General features: G+C 37.1%; 1 protein-coding gene across 4 annotated transcripts in view; it reads right to left on the reverse strand.

The window, feature by feature from the left end:
• Positions 1-11,029, reverse strand: part of LOC129780161 (protein Shroom) — a 639,098-nt gene extending 628,069 nt beyond the window's left edge. For 2 of the 4 annotated variants that reach the window (XM_055788141.1, XM_055788144.1), the window contains exon 1: positions 9,870-11,023. The gene's annotated coding sequence lies outside the window, so the exon portion shown is untranslated. Of the gene's footprint in view, positions 1-9,869 lie in introns of all 4 variants that reach the window. The other 2 variants (XM_055788143.1, XM_055788142.1) reach the window with 2 other exon arrangements.
• Positions 11,030-14,875: the final 3,846 nt, after the last annotated feature.

Below are 14,875 nucleotides of genomic sequence, written 5' to 3' on the forward strand. Positions count from 1 at the left end.
TCGGTTTATTTACCAGATCAAAACTCAATCATGATCTTATGAGGAGTGACCGTACGAATAGTAGATGCAGCTTACAAGCTGTATGAGTGATTTGAAGAGCTTAAACGAGCAGTACCTTCTGTGTAGAGCGAGATACACACTACAACATGGCGCAGCTTGGTCAAAACCACCCCGAATGGGTTATTTAAACTGATTTGAACTTAGATTTTACAAAGATCGATTCAGCAAAGACCGATTCTCTTGTACCAATTTAATCGGTGAATCGCCGTATAGAAAATCGATTCGTCAAGATCAATCGTTTTCTAAAGATCACCCAATCCTAGTCTGCCGACAACTCAAAGATTTTGCATGATGATAACGCGCCATCGCACCGAGCCTGAATGGTACTGAATTATTTGATCAAACACCAAGTAAATAACATCGAACAAGCACCGTATTCACCTGATATGGCCCCGTGCAACTTTTTTTTGTTCTTCAAGTTGAAGTTGCCACTTCGTGGAAAGAGATTTCAGTCGATCAAGATGATCAAAGAGAATGCGACGAGGGAACTAAAGATCATCCCTTCGTCGGCCCACCAGGAATGCATGGAGGACTGGGTCAAGCATTGGCACATGTGTGTTGCTTCAGATGGATCATATTTGAGGGGCTCAGAAGGAAAGGGCTGTATGTGACTAGATCGATTTCTCTTATCCAACTTTCTCTTTAGTTAATAACTCAACTACAAAAACGTTCCAATTTGAGTTTGCTATAGAATCCGACAGATTAGGTTCTGACCTATCTTCCAGATTATCAAATATAGCTGAGAATGTGTTTGCAGCTAAGTCGATGTGGAGAAGTGAATGATGTCACTTACACCCTTTTCAGTTTGAGCCCCTCATTTTGAAGGAGATAAAATAAATTTGCCTGATATTTAACTATATTTTGTTTTATTTAAAAATTCCCGGTACTTTCTGATCATAGGGTAGTATTATGTTTTTAGGCGTTATTACAAATCCAGTTCAATTTTCCCCACTTTCTAATTTTCTGGGTTCTCAAAGCTGCTGGGCGTCAGCCAATATCTTCATTTTTTACGTCCCTTCGCTTCAAATTTCGAAACAAATTTTGTTGAAAACAAGAGTTCTTCATCTTGGTACATCGAAGAGAGAGAATTGTTGTATCTCGTGTAACGTTTTCATACGCTAACATACAGTATCATTTTAGATCGCCAAAAAAACACTGAGCAAAAAAATCCCAACTTCATGAAGCATTTCCCGACTTTTTCCCGATGGTTTTTCATTCCCGACTTTTTCCCGCATTTCCCGCTTTTCCCGAATGGGGAGCCACCCTGCTATAGTTATGAAACACTGGAATTTTTGTTTTTTGAATGTTTCACAACAATAAAGTTCAAACGGCCAGTCTTTTAAATGAAGATAGTTGTTATGTCCTACACTATATACATCAATTCATCCGACTTCTTACATATCTCTGGAAACTTAGAAAAAATAAGTGGTTCTATAGTTGTGAAACGCAGTGAATAAGCACACCCAGTTAGCAGATGCTTTCCAGATGCTGGTTTATCAACAAAAAACCAATTAAAAATTTACTATTTTTTTCTATCTACAGAAAAATTTGTATCGAACAAAAGAGCTGAATTTTATATTCATTGTTTAATGTTTTTTGTTTCAAAATGATTAGACACCAATTACGTTTGCGTGAGCTTGGGCGTTTCTCCTCTTATAGCGACATCTGAGCTCTCTATAACGACAATCGTGGACAGAAAAAGCACGATTTTAGACACCCCTCCCCCTCCATGGACAAGCGTGGACATTGACTATACCCCTCCACTGTTGTCCACGTGGACATTCTTCTACATATTTCAATTGAAAAAAAAAATTGCATTGTGCCTATATTCAAGTTTAAATTAGTCTTATTTTTTATTTATTTTAATGATAAAAAACAAAACAAAAAATAAGAAAAAAACATGTCTTTTGTTTTGTTTTTTTTTCGCATTGAAAACATGTTTTAATAACAAATTCCTAGCGACCATTCTGCATTGAATGTCCAGATGACTCCCGGAGTGCTCGTGAGGCACAATTACACTAGACAATTCTTGACTCAGGCAGCGCATCTTTCTTTCGATGCAACGCAAACTGCTTCACTTCCGGGGCCTGCAACACTGAAATCGTTTTATTCGGATCATTATCCTAAATTCTTTCTTGAAAAGAAAAAATGCTTATAGGTTTTATTAGTAGTTGCGGTTGTTTTCATCTTTGATTGATTGCACCTCTTGCTACCAATATATCTTAGAGTTTAAAAATATGTGAAACCGTTGGCTACAGGAAAAGCTCGGTTATGGTAACTGTATGAAATGGTGGGTTGAAGGTACAAAAACAAAAATTCGTTCTTTTTCATCCCATTTGTTCTAATGCGTATGGGAAACTATTTAATCATTTATTATTTTTCCACTATGATAGCTGATACTGCGCCCAAAACATTACTCCTTTAAAATCGCTTTTCGAGAACATTCGAGAAAACCAACGACAAATGCATATCTGCTTTTCTAATGGTTTCAACGTGGAGATTATTTCCAAAACAAAAGTGAAACATTAATGAGTCCATTCGACATTAGGATTGCACCCTAAATAATCCTACTGCAATCAGAAACATTTCATCGGTGACTTCAAATGACTGTACCATATTGTCTCAAATTACGAACACTTCATTTTAAATTGTAAATTTACTAAACTTGAATGTTATAAATAATTGAATAATGAAAACTATGATATTCTTTGGGATTTAGGCTTCATTCAAACATCGTTTATTGGTATCGATACAGCCTGTAATTTATAATATAACCCGGCAAACGTTGTTCTGCCATATAATGTATTTCTAGAGAATATTTTGGTTGGTAAAAATAACGAATATACTTCAAGAGAGTTTGCATGTTATCGTTCAGATCTGTAAAACTGATCTAAATGATGATTTTCACAGCGAAACATACATATGCGTAGCTCTTATTTTCGGATTTTCCCTTTTTATTTTTAATATCCTTCTCATATATAAAGATATGCATAGTCATTTTTTTCGAATTTTTCCAGTCATCTCAAATATTTCCCAAAGTACTCTATCATTCTAATTTGGGTGAAGACGAACTCACAAAATATATGGACGACGTAGATCTGGTCAGCCGTTCTCCCGTGATGATGAGTTATACGTACGTGGGAAAAAGTCTCTTTTATATATAAAGAAGCATTTGCAAAAAAGTGACTTTCAAAACTAGTGATAAAATTTTTGTGAGACAAATGAGACAAATGTAGTTGAACATATTTTTAGTTTTTTACCATGAATATGTATTTATAAATCAATTTTATTGTAGTCAAGTGGAAAAAGGATCAACAAAGTTTAAATGTTCCGAATTAGAGATAAAACGGTACGGCAGTAGAACTTCACAGTTAAGCAAAAACTTTATTTGTAATAGTAAAATCACAGTTGAATCAAAAAACTATAATCAAACGAAAAGTATGCTTCATTTGTATGGCAGACAGGAGGAGTGTAGAAACGTTTTGTGTCCCCTAAAACCTTCGCATGCCAAATTTGATATTTTATCGATTAGTTTTCGAGTCATGCAGAAATTTGTTCTTCATTTGTATGGCAGCTTGCGCCCTAAAACCTCCATATACCTAATTTGGTTTCGTTTGCTTGATTAATTCTCGAGTAATGCAGAAATTTGTGTTTCATTTGTATGGCAGACCACACCGCCCCCCCTCACCCTTAAAAAAGGGGAGGAAGTGTATCTGACCGCCATAGGATCGTTTATTGCACCCTAAAATCTCCACATGCCAAATTTGGTTTCGTTTACTTGATTAGTTCTCGAGTAATACAAAAATTTGTGTTCCATTTGTATGGCAGAGCTCCCACCCCACCTGGCCCTATAAGAGGGGGGGAAAGTATCTAACCACCGTAAAAACATTTATTGCACCCTAAAACCTCCATATGCCTAATTTGGTTTCATTTGCTTGATTAATTTTCGAGTAAAGCAAAAATTTGTGTTTCATTTGTATGGCCCCTTAGAGAGGAGAGAGGGGTCTCAAACTATCATGAAATCCTGCACCGGCCCCAAAAACCCCCACATACCAATTTTCATGTCGATCGGTTCAGTAGTTTCCGAGTTCATAAGAATCAGACAGACAGACAGACAGAAAGCCAGAAATCCATTTGTATGTATATAGATATGATATACAATTTTAGTTTGATTTTTTTTAAATATTTCAAATGTGGCTTATTTACAAAGTATTCTATTTCAAAGTTAATATGGAAGTTAATTGGTTATTAGAAGTACAGTTGAGCATAATTCGTTATTTTTGAAGATTTTAATTGAAGAATCACCGGAAATTGTTTGAAATGACATTGCAGCGAAATTAAGAAAGATACAAGTTGGGTGTCGAAGAACAAATTGTTAAGGGGTTAAGGAACTTTAATATGGCATAATAAACAATCAATGTTATTCAAATTCACTAATGGAGAGATATCTCAACTATATATTGTACTCAATTTTCTCGTCTTTCAGATCTCGAGTTATGGACTGTTGAACGACTGACAGAACTATAATGAAGCCAAAAAATTTAAAAAAATATTTTGAATGATTGAATGATGAATTTAACACATTTTAATCGAGATATTGTAATTATATTATAAAAGTGAATGCTATTTAAATTAAATTTTGTATTGTGTCATATAAAGTACCAGCTAAATCCGTATTTTTTCAATTTTATTATGTCCTAGAGTGGGGAAAAATTATTGCGGTTACGATGACATATTTGATTTGGCTCGCACCATGCCTACACCTGCACTGAACTGATGAATTATGAATATATAGAACAAGATTTCAATTCACCATTTCATTTTCGAGGCAATATAACTGTCTGATTGTCATTTCATTTATAGTAATTCTATCTACTCTTATAAATTCCGAACAAACCTTATTGAATAGTGTACATAAAATCCGCTATGATATTTTCTTCGACTGAATTCTGCCGACCCAGAGAATTTAGTTTTTAGCTACCCAAGAATTTGGAATCGCGTAAGTAAGAAAAAATATCAAATCGCGTAATCTCGACTGCCAAATGCCGACCTTATCCGACTTGTGAACTTTTCGCGCAATCTAACCAAACTTGTTCGAGGAATTCGGAACGTGAACAAGACACAATTACCACTTTAATCAAGCAAAAACGTTTAACAGTTCGTACAAATATTGCTCGATTGTCAAACGATCAACAGTAACAGTCTCTCCTGGTGAAAAAAATGTATCTAAATGTAGTAATAGTACCAAATTCGTCATTATAATACCAATTCATTTTTAGACACAATTTTCGCTCCGATTCCGATTGATTCACTTGCAAATAACATGTTTCTCCGTAACATGGAACACATGTTTGCTACAGAAAAGTAAATTTTCATTCATAATTTTTATCTTCGAGCCGCGTTATCCAACCTGAGAATCTAATGTTATTTTCGCTTCACACCAACGGAACACGAAGCATCATTCCGCAAATGCGAAATCCAATTGGACTAACAACCATGTCGTTGTAGAACATATGGATGTACGAGAATTGTTTTTTTTTACTTTTTCTCGAAGTTTTTAAAAATCTATATAAATGAAAATACAGTCAACTCTCCCTAACTCGATGTTCTGTATCTCGATATTTTCCCTAACTCGATGGATTTCATGGCACCTTCGATTTTACAAGCATTCTTCTCTCCATAACACGATACCTCCCTAACTCGATGCCTCTCTTACTCGATGTGTTTTGATTCATTTTTCCATGGATTTTCACCTCCCTAACTCGATTGATTTTCGCGTACATGTTTTTGTGCGTTATTACCTCAGATTTCAATTGCCCTCAAAGTGAAGACGGAGTGTTCGTGTCATCAAACAATTTTTTTTCAAGTATGGAAAACCACGAGAAACCTTTCAAGCGAACAATCGAAACGCTAACCATTGCGCAAGGTTTGAGCATCATCGAGCAGGTCGAAAAATATGAACGGAAGGGGTCTGAAGCTGCAAATAATTTCAGTATTGCAAAAAGTGTTGATATACTACTCAAACTAAAGTAAAAATGGAATAGGAATGGAAAATTGTATCTAGACCAAAAGCATATAAGGTTGGTCAGAATCGAGAAGCTGGAGCGGTCAATGAATTTTTGTCTTGTCAAGCTAGACAGAATAATTTACCAATCTTCTATTCTTCGGGATATGTCTTGAGAATTTGTCCAGAAACTGGGAATTCCTAACTTCAAAGCACAACCAACATGGACGAGAGTGATATTCCGCTGGCATAATTAATGCGTCGTGAGCTTGCTGATGTCGACGGTACAATACCGTTCGATTGCTCTATGTCTTTTAATAATTAGTGCAAAAAGGACCAAAACGTGATTTGCTGTGATCTGATGCCGATATACCGATATACTGGAAAGTGTTGAAAAACCTGAGAAAAACGCTGAAGATAGTAGTTCTATTGAGATGTTAATTCGAACGTTTAATCAAACCTGAAGAATATGTCCGGAATATTGAAATCAACTGAAAATGTTCCTGTGAAACTATTCGAACATTTCTTTGTGATTGAACAGTTCCTGCGTGATCGTTACAATTCAGTTTGAGTAACATACTTAATCAATATTTTCTTTGTTAACCTAGTGCCTCATGCAAGTCGGACTCGATTATATACAAACTCGATTATATATGATTCGATTATGTAAAATTTAGGACTCGATTGTATACAGTTTGAAAAAAAAAGTTTTTTTTTATAATTCAAATATGAATAATTTCAAGAAAAAAAATTAACCTTTCAGCATTAAGGTGAAATTTAAGTGGCTTTTATAAGTACAGTGGGTTAAAAATCGCGATTTTTGAAGATTTTGATTGAATCTTCATCAGGAATTGTTTATATCGATATTGCAGCGAAATTAAGAGAGATAGAAGTTGGGCGTCAAAGAACAAATTGTAGAGAGGTTAGAGAGCTTTAATTTAATTGATAGAAACAATCAAGTTTAGTATGAATTTTTGGGATAAAATTAATAATTACAAATAAAAAAAAACTTTTAAATTTTCCACTTCAAAAATGTTTAATCCACTAATTTAGATGTTCCACTACTATATCCTGTACTAAATTTTCTCATCTTTAAAATGAAAGCAACAAAATCGGATTACGTAGCATACTTTTCAATGTAGAGTCAGTTTGAGCCAACAGAATCCGAAACAAAGAAAAAGTTCTATAAGTCTGTCATCGTTGAAATTCTAACATATGCGTAGAAGGATTTTTTTCGTGAAATATAACCGTCTATCACCTCCTGAAAGATTCTGGAAAAAAAAATTTTTTTATATGAGAAAGGAGTTTTTTCACTTTAAGGGAATGAATCAAAAATTCAAATTCATACCATAATTGGGACACTTACCCTAATATATGACAATTTGAGACATAAAAATAAATTAGGAAAAAATGTTCTGTATCTCGATACCTCCCTAACTCGATGGTCCCTTTGGATAGCGAGTTAGAGAGAGTTGACTGTATAAGGCAAAATCTGTTGGTAGGCGCAAAACCCGAAGAAGGGATGGTCCGATTTTAGCCTCCTGTATTTTGTTGTATTCGTCTCTTCCCATAGATCAATGGAGACAAACCGGAAAACTCTGAAGGAAGGTCGGAAAATTGGGAAAATTGAATTCCCACATGTTCGAAAATTACATCATAATAAGCGTTGTTAGTCCATTCGATGTTTGCGCTATCAAAATTGATCTTTGTTTGTAAGTGGAAATGGATTTTCAGGAGAAATAACGCACTTCCATATCTTATATCTATAAATAAAAATGGAAGGCCAAATGTGTTGGTAAGCGCAAAACCCGAGGCAGGAATGGTTCAATTTGAGTCATCTATATTTCGTTGTATTCGTCTCTTCCCGTAGATCAATATAGCGGAGAGAAAAAAGCGTTGCTAAGCGTTGTTAGTCCATTCGATGTTGGCGCTAACGAAATTGATTTTTGTTCGAAAGTGGAAAAGGATTTTCAGACGGAATAACGCATTCCTATATCTTCCATCTATATAAACAAAAATGGAAAGCCAAATGTGCTGCCAAGCGCGAAACCCGAGGAAGGAATGGTACGATTTGAGCTGTCTTTATTTTGTAATATTATCTGTATCAAACATGTATTCCATGCAACGGAGAAACATGTTATTTGCAAATGCTTGAAGAATCTTGAACGAGAATTGTGTCTGAAAATAATTTTATATTATAAGGACGATTTTTTGTAAAAGTACTAGACAATTTATAGTAAAAGGAAATTGTAAAGGGTCAAAGGGTGTGCTCCCTTGGCCGAGTGGTTAGCGTGGTTTTTCGTCAAAGAAATTTTCTCCGACTTGCACTGTGATCACGCGTATTCTAGAGCTTGCCACTCAAAATGCATTCAAGGCGTGTTATTTGGCATAGAAATCTCAACTAAGTACTAATAAAAATGACGCAAGTAATACTACGTTGAGACGGCGAAGTTCCTCTAGGAACGTTAGTGCCATTGAAGAAGAAGAAAGGGTCAAAGGGTAATCAATCAATGAAGAGTTCAGTGATTGGACTCACTAACGTTCACTTAGTAAGAAAACGTGGATGTTTGAAATTCAAATCAAAAAATCTATTTTGGGCGGGACAAAGTTCGTCGGGTCAGCTTATAAATTCCGTTTTCCGAAAATTTTCCGATTTTCCTACGGGCAAAAACGAATACAACAAAATAAAGAGTCTCAAATCCGAGCATTCCTTCCTCGGGTTTCGCGCTTAGCAGCACATTTGGCCTTCCATTTTTATTTATATAGATATATTGTCATTTTGTGTATGATGCAAATTGATTGTTTTTTTTTCTGCAAACTATCTAACTGACCTAGAGATGCAATTATTCTTCTGGTCATTCCTTAATTTTAACTACAGTAGAACCCCCATTATCCGCGAGCGGATGATCCGCGGTGCGGTTTATCCGCGAAAGCGAGTTCCATAGTAATTCATGAACCTTCCCTAAATTTGACAATGAGTGGTAGGTTTTTGTTCTTCTGTTTTGGTCATGACTTTCACATTATTTGACTACTGGTGTACACGACCTTACAGATGGATAGTTCAATGATTCCTGTATTGATAAAACATTGTTTTCATACTGAAATATCTGTTTTTTTTTGCGTTTGCACCTCATTTTTAGTCATTTGTTGTGTTATCCGCGATTTTCGTGATCCGCGGTGAGCTAGCCCGACTATTCCGCGGATAATCGGGGTTCCACTGTATTTCATTGCTACGCCTGCAGAGGGTTATGTTCAAAGTATTTAGGAAACGACTAAAAGTTTATTACACATAACCTCCAAACAATCTTCCAAATACGGGTGTGTTGGAGGTATTGCAGCGTTATGCCACATATTTCAGCATAACTATCAATTTGCGATTTTTCTGCATTTACCAACGCCACGAAATGACACTCCGCCCCAATACCGTCCGGCCTTCAAACAGGCGAATCTACCCGCTAACCGACGGACAGACCGGTCCAAGACCCGGCCAAAGCGGCGCAACCACCCATCATGAAGCCCCAGTACCAGCCCGCAAGTCCACAATCCGCAGCCGTGGTCGTGGTCGCGGGCTAGAACAGAATACACAGACGGAGGAAATGAAAGAGAAAAAAGTGTTTGACCTTGCATCTCGAACTAGAAGAAGGAATGGAGAGCTGCGCGGACGCGGACTAGTGAGTGCGCCGCTGTGTGTAGCGAGTTAAGAAGGCTGAGTACATGACCATAACCGGGCCCTCGAAACCGGCTTGCGCCATCCACAAGAGTCATCAGCATCAGAACCCGAAGAAGGGGGAGCAACAGCACTTACTCAATTCTCATCCGCGATTGATGATTATCCACACGGGTTTATTGTTTTCAGCAATTGAAGGCTGCTTCTTGAGTGATCCACTTTAGCGAGTTCTCCATCATATATTGTCGACATCATCGCGCAAAACACATGGTTCCATAAAAAAATTAATAAACATCCACTCAACCACGCCTGGCGCAAATTGTTTGAGAATTTTTCACACCTCGCGTCGACCGGCTGCGCTGAGCTCTGTTGCTGCTGCTTCTAAATGCATACGGAACAAGTTATTGATACATTTATTTACACACACCTTTCGTTGCTCATTGATCGATACCACTAATTGAAACAGCACTGCACTGCATATATTCGACACGTTCGGCCTTTGTTTCTGCTTCCTTTCTTCTTCTGCACTATATTTCCATCGACATTCATCCACTTAAGTATGTTACAGCAAAACAAATCATGAAACAAAAACTGCCATATATACGATGTGGCCGGACATCAAGTGGCCGGCAATGACATGCCACACATTGCACCAAGAGCGCGTCCACTGGAAGGAATTCGTCCACACACTGCGATCGATTCACATTCTTGGTGGTGGCACTTTTGCTTCACTTCCCCGTTTGATCGCAAACCGATTTCATTTCTTTTTTTTTATTTTTTCCTGTTGTTGCCGAATCACTTGACGAAGGAATTTCTCTTTGTCACTACACCACTCGAACCGAAAAACAGGACAGACCACCGAATTCTAGTTCTGAATACCACTAGCTACCAACCAAAGTCAGATGCAAATCACCACCACCTACACCAACGCGTTGTGGATCATCTGCAGCGCGATCGCGAATTTCGTCAGAACTTCACCCGTTGTTTCGCTGCTGCTGCTGCTGTTGCTGCTAGTGGCACAGGCAGTCTTCAGAACAAACACATCTTCAAAATGCTCTCCGAGGCACTTTTACTGCTGCTGCTGGTGCTGTTGCTTCTTCACACAGGTATCGCGACGGGAATACACGTTTGCGGGACACGAGAAGAACAAAACTAACAAAAACAACACCGGTGGAGCCGAAGAATGAAACAAAAGAGGAAGGAGGTGAGAAAATTGGACTTGAACCCGGTATGCGCACAGAGGGCCGAACACGCTTTTATGAACTACGGAAACGATCCAACAACGACGACATGCTACCGAGAACTGACGATTCTGGAGCCACAAATCGCAACGCACCGATGATCTCCGATGGTCAGTGCAAGACTACGAGAAGAGAGAGAGCCTGCATGTATGTGTGGGTGAAACACTGAGAGAGGGAGAAATACTCAGCTGGGCAGAGGAAAGCTCGATCGTACAGCTTTTGTAGCTTTTGTGACAAGTGGGAGTGACAGTGTTGCACGGAATACTGCTAAAATGCCACTAAATGTCTGAATTTTCAACACAGAAACGTATGTTTATCTTCAGAAAACATTCAGGTTCATTTTTTTATTTTTATTTATTGTGCGACGTAAGAACTTTGCGACATTCACTAAGACGCGACGCGAGACAAGACACAACAGTTATTGTTCTTACTATTATGAACGGTTTAAAATTTACCTTAAATGTCGACCGGTTTCTGGCGCAAAGCTGCCCATCTACGAAACAATGTCCGAATGAGTAATCAGCGCTAGTAAGTTAGTAAGATTGAACAACATTTGAGAAGAAAATAAATATAGCATTGCCCAAACTAAATGTTCAATAACTCTATAATGATTAGTAAAAGATCATTAAATGAAATTTTATATGATTTATATGATCCTCTATCGAATTATCTCAACACAGAACCAAACCTTCCGATATATTGACAACACTCCACGAGCGAATTTATTGCAATTTGTCCGATCAAGACTCTCTCTCTCTGTGTACAGCCGGAGAAGAGACGATCTTCGTTTTGGGAAAAGAGAGAAAGATCAAGCTCAGTTGCAAACAGGGTTGCCAATAATATTTAAAAAAAAAACTGGAATATTGCTCTTAAAAAAACTGGAAGAAAACCGGATCATGTAAAACCGTTTTATTTTAATAAGATCGGCTATGATTTATCTAAAATGATTTTTTTTCCCATTCCAATGATTGAGGCATAGAATTTCCTTTGATGTTTCGTACAGAAATCATATCATTCGAGCAGAGCAAAATGGCATATCTCACAACTCGAACAATGCTGTGAAACTATATTTGAGGATCTTTTCCATACGGTTTTATTTGAGTAAAACTTGAAAAATCTCGTATTTATTGTTTCATATCCATAAAATCGGTGATAGATGATTGTCGCAAAACTGTGCCGATAATGTGAATCATTTTGGTACATAGGGACAATTTTCTGGTTATAGATCACTGCATCTTCCATCTTCCGTCATTCAACGCAATTTACCTAACCTTACCTTTGGTTACGAGTTAAAATGCAAGAAAACTCCACACAAAATATTATTCCAATACACAAATAAGCACATTCAATGCTAAAACAACACTGCTCAAATATTACTTTGGTATTTAAATTATCAAATGTTGGTATTTAGATTTTCGATTTCTCTCATTTTTTTGTATTATTCATTGGTATTTTATTTTTATATCAGGCTTTTCCAAACCAAATTTTGGTATCAAGATGAAAATGAGATATCCTTAATTATTTCCTCCTGTACGAGAAATTATTTTGAAAAAATATACATAGTATATACACTTGTGAAACAAACACTACGGTACATATGCATTCTATGCAATGTATGCATTAGCTCTTTAGGAGAGTTTAGATCATACGTAAAATTAATGCTATTTTGAACTAAAAATTCTTTGAGTGACCATGAGAAACTAAAATCCTATTGATGCAAATGGAAGCATAGTTATTTGGGTTTTATGTTAATATCAATTGAATTCAATGGGGTACATTTACTCTATGACCTTCTGAACATGAGAATGATTTGGAGGATCTATAACATCCGATGTTTATACAAAATCTAGTCTGCACGCGGGGTCTATGAATTATTTTGGGTAAGTTTCCACTCAGAATGCATTCAAGGCGTGTTATTTGGCATAGAAATCTCAACTAAGCAGTAATGAAAATGTAATACTACGTTGAGACGGCGGAGTTCCTCTAGGAACGTTAGTGCCATATAAGAAAGAGAAGAAGATGAAACACGGCTAAAAAAAGCATATTTTCAACAAACGCACTGCACGCTAACCGTATTGAAATCGGAAGTGTGAACAAGGGATAGATAACACTAAGTTGAGTTTGGAAAAAAATTAAAGATCGATCCAAAGTAAATACACCTTGAATCGATAAAACTATAATTAAAAATAAAATTGGTCAAGGGACGGGAAGGTGAAGAGAGGGATAATATTTATCATTGTAATTTTCTTTACATAAAACGGGTAAAACTGAAGCACACGTATAAAAAACTGGATAAAACTGGACAATATTTTAAAAAACTGGAAGATTTTAGGGTTCGTCTGGAAGACTGGATCGAGAAAAAAAACTGGAAGAATCCAGTTTAAACTGGAACATTGGCAACGCTGGTTGCAAACAAAATATGTTCACCTGGACGAAGCATGGAGATGGCTAGGAAAGGTCGAACCATTCGAATCATAACGACGGTTGTGTTTGTTTACCGGTCCGATCGGACATCCTCTCATGATTCCAATACAGATGAATTGTTACGTCGTTATCAATGGGGTTACAAATCTAGATGCGAGGACCGTTCAGACCTAGGTGGTGTGGAGTAGGATTGGACGATTTTGGATCGATTCTCCGAAGATCGATCTTTTCCATTCCGATTTCCGTTTATTTGGATCGATCTTTATTACTCGAGAAAATCGATTTTTTGACGTGGGACTACGTCTAACCGGAATATATGGGGGGTAAAATGAAAACATAAACACTGAACATGCAGGAAAAAATGCAAGATTTCGAATGCTTATAACTCGAACATTTTCTACTGGATCGGAAAGATGTTTGCATCAATTGATAGGGAATATTTCTACGCATCTATCGCAATTAATAAAATGTCATTTTTCATTAGATAAATAATTGAATAACTGTAAAATGTTAAGCGTTATCTAAACGCCCTAACTGCCTCGTTTTGATTGGTCCGATTTACGGTTTCCCCAACACAGACTTCAAAACCAAGCAGCGTTGGGGAAATCGGAATTGAAAATACATGAAAGTAGGGGGACTTTTGTTCTCTCCGAAATATGTTCCCTAACACAGACTTCAAAACCAAGCAGCATTGGCGAAATCGACATTGCAAATACATGAAAGTAGGGGCAGCTTTTGTTCCCACCGAAATGCGTTTCCCTAACGCAGACTTCAAGTCCAAGGAGCGTGGGAAAGTTAGCATTGCAAATACATGCAAGTCGAGGGCAATTTGTTCCGACTAAAATATGTTTCCCCAACACAGGCTTCAGAAACAAGGTGTCCAGGGAAATTGGGATTGCAAATTCATGCAGGTCGGGAGTATTTTTGTTCCGACTGAAATCTGATTACCTATAAAGACTTCTAAACCAAGGTGTCTGGGGAAATCGCCATTGCAAATACATGCAAACTGCAATCAATACATACAAATGGTTACTAAGCTAAGATAGTCCCACGTCAACCTTGCGGTTATATCATAGATATAACCCACCCATTTTTTGCTTTCGATTTTTTCGATCTTAGATTTCGATCTTTTTGTAGATTTGTTTTTAGGATACATCGATTTAAATCTCACGGAAGACATCCTATAAAATTTTTTCAAACATTATGTCAACATTTGGATCACTTCTACGTTTTGCTTCCGTACACATGCTGACAGAGACAGAACTAGCGACAGCTACAGAGGGGATGTACTGTAACCAGGGGCGATCATAGGATCACTGAACTAGATGTCAAGGCCCGAAATCTTCGAAGGTGAAAAATGAAGACCGACTCTACTCTCAGTAGCTTCGCTTCGACTAGAGCTGCTTCGGCCACAACAAAAAGTGACTTGACTAAAAAATGAATTGACTAGCGTTGACTAGCGAGGATGACTGGTGAACT

The sequence above is a fragment of the Toxorhynchites rutilus genome, chromosome 3, assembly GCF_029784135.1.
Source record: "Toxorhynchites rutilus septentrionalis strain SRP chromosome 3, ASM2978413v1, whole genome shotgun sequence".
Classification (NCBI taxonomy): domain Eukaryota; kingdom Metazoa; phylum Arthropoda; class Insecta; order Diptera; family Culicidae; genus Toxorhynchites; species Toxorhynchites rutilus.